The 2,993-nt window shown below is 35.9% G+C and overlaps 1 protein-coding gene across 1 annotated transcript in view; it reads right to left on the bottom strand.

Annotated features, from left to right (window-relative positions):
* LOC106879148 (mediator of RNA polymerase II transcription subunit 19) overlaps positions 1-2,993 on the bottom strand; it is a 25,221-nt gene that overhangs the window by 21,018 nt on the left and 1,210 nt on the right. The window lies entirely within an intron of this gene.

The raw sequence follows: 2,993 nt of genomic DNA, 5'->3' as shown, positions 1-2,993 counted from the left end.
CGTTGCCAGTGCCCCTGGACTGGCTTGTGCGGGTGGCACATAAAAGACACCATTTCGAGCGTGGCCGTTTTCGTGCGGGTGACACGTAAAAGCACCCACTACACTCTCTGAGTGGTTGGCGTTAGGAAGGGCATCCAGCTGTAGAAACTCTGCCAAATCAGACTGGAGCCTGGTGTTGCCATCCGGTTTCACCAGTCCTCAGTCAAATCGTCCAACCCATGCTAGCATGGAAAGCGGACGTTAAACGATGATGATGATGATGATGATGAATTGTTAATGTTATGATTTTATTTGCTCCATGTACCTATATGGGGAGTAACACATACTTTAAAAAAGTATTATTTCTTATATTTAATTGTTTATGTGATGATTTTATTTACTCCGTGTACCCAGACCTTGTGGATGCCTTGTGAGCGGATTTGGTAGACGGAAACTGAAAGAAGCCGGTCGTATATATATACATATATATATATATAGGTCATCCCATAAGTCCTGTCTGATTTTACCTTTTTTAAAACTGATTGAAATTTAATAGTATTTTAGAATGTCTAATGGAATTAAAAATTATTTTTATGCATTTGTCTACATTTAAACTAATTAAATATTATTTTACAGAATAATAGAATTAAAATTTCTTTGATTAAAACCCTATCTAACATGGGAGTATCCAAAGAGCATTTGAGGTACATAATGCTTTATGAGTACAGAAAAAGAAACTCTGCAACCGAAGTGACTCGAAACATACACTCAGTTTATGGGAAAGAATGCTTGAATGAAAGAACTTGCAGAAGATGGCTTGCAAAATTCAGAAGTGGAGATTTCAGCGTTGAAGATGAAGATCGAACAAGACGTCCAGTTGAGTTTGATGATAAGCTCCTTGAGGCATTACTTTAAGAAAATCTTGCATTATCAGTTGAAGAATTGGCAACATAGCTTAGTTCAAACTATACAACTGTTCATAGTCATCTTCAACAACTTGGAAAGATTCCTAAACTTGGAAAATGGGTGCCTCATGAATTGTCCGAAAGCAACCGCAAATACCGAGTTGACATCTGCTCTTTTCACCATTCTCTTGAACTCATTTCACCCTTTTTCGATAGACTTGTGACTGATGATGAAAAATGGATCTTCTATCAAATGTTAAACATTGTAAACAGTGGCTTGGTAAAAGGGAAAAAGCTCAACCACAACCAAGAAGGGAACTTCATGAGAAAAATGTTTTTCTCTCTATCTGGTAGGATTGCAAAGGAGTAATTCACTTTGAATTGTTACCACCTAATGCAACAATCAATGCTCAAGTCTACTGTCAGTAAATTAGAGCATTTGAACCAAGCTTTGAAGGGAAAAAGATCCGCTTTAGTGAATCAAAAAGGACAATGCACAATCCCACACTGCAAACATCACATCACAGAAGATCGAAGAGTTTGGTTGGGAAAAAATTCCTAATCCACCTTATTCTCCCAACCTTGCTCCTTCAGACTACCATTTGTTTCATAGTTTACAGAATCATTTGGGAGACATAACTTTCGCAAGCCAGGAGGAGGTCAAAACTGACATTTCAGAGTTATTCGCTTTGAAACCAAAAGAGTTTTACATTGATAAGATTAAAAAGCTTGTAAATAGATGGAAGGAAGTCATAGATAATCAGGGAAAGTACATTGATGATTAAATTTCAATTAAATATAACATTTGATCACTTGTTTAATTCATTCAAAATTCGGACAGAACTTACGGGATGACCTGATAGATATATGTTTGTGTGTCTGTGTTTGTACCCCATGATCACTTGACAAACAATGTTGGTGTGTTTACACCCCGAAACTTAGTGGTTCAACAAAAGAGACCGATACAGTAAGTAATAAGCTTACACGGAATAAGTCCTGGGGTCGATTTGTTCAACTAAAGGCAGTCAAATGACTGAAAAGAATAAACGGATACACAAGAGATTTCGGTTTCCATCTACCAAATCTAATCACAAAGGTATAGTAAAAGGTCCCTGCCCAAAGTGCTGCACAGTAAAACTAAACTTGAAACCATGTGGATAGGAAATTTGCTTCCCAACCACATGGGTTTGGGTTCAGTCCCAGTGCATGGTACATTGAGCAAGTATTTTCTATTATAGCCCCAGGCTGACCAAACCTTGTCAGTATATTTGGTAAACAGAAACTGAAAGAAGCCTGTCACACATACATAAACACACTCACATATATAATATGCAATATGTTCTTTAATAAGATTTGATGTTGCCTGAGGAAGATTTAGCTCCTATTTCTAGTAGGTTCAGCAACCACTTTTGTACGGCTTAAAGTTCCACAGAAAGTGTTAGGGTAAATATTTGTGAAGCATTAAGCTTCTACATTGCTATATTTGTTTATGAAAACAGGTGCAGATGTGGGTTTGTGGTAACAGCTGTATATATTCGACTACACAACCAATGTAATTTATTAGAAACGGTAAATGACATTTCAAAGACAATATTACTTTTTTTTCTTACGTTTGTAATTAAGATAGTTTAGCTTGTCTTGGTAATTAAAAGTTCTCTCATTGATTACTAAGACAAGTTAAACTGTCTTAATTACCGTTTTATGGTATATTTTATTATTTATAATTTTTATAGATATTCGAGTATTCCAGCATGTTTCTATGTGGTTCCTGCGTTTTGTACTGAAGATAAGATAACGGATGTTGACATGTCATGATACATTTTGACAAAAGTTGAATCGACGAGAAAAAGTCTATTTTTCTAACAGTTAACTTCACAGCAAAATTAAAAACAAAAAGACACACAGACGTCTGTCATTATTATCATTGTAATAATAATAATAATAATAATAATATGTTCAAATTTTGGGAAAGAGCCAGCAGTTTTTGAAAGGATAAAAGGCTAAGTCCACTTAAGCGACATTTGAACTCAAAGAGTCGAAAGAAATGCAGTTAAGCATTTTGTCTGCGTTGCTAACAATTCTGCCAGCTCGACGCCTTAATAATAATCC

The sequence above is a fragment of the Octopus bimaculoides genome, chromosome 9 (genome assembly GCF_001194135.2).
Source record: "Octopus bimaculoides isolate UCB-OBI-ISO-001 chromosome 9, ASM119413v2, whole genome shotgun sequence".
Classification (NCBI taxonomy): Eukaryota; Metazoa; Mollusca; class Cephalopoda; order Octopoda; family Octopodidae; genus Octopus; species Octopus bimaculoides.
Note: the sequence above shows the minus strand (reverse complement) of the source record. Positions and strands in the feature narration are given on the sequence as shown.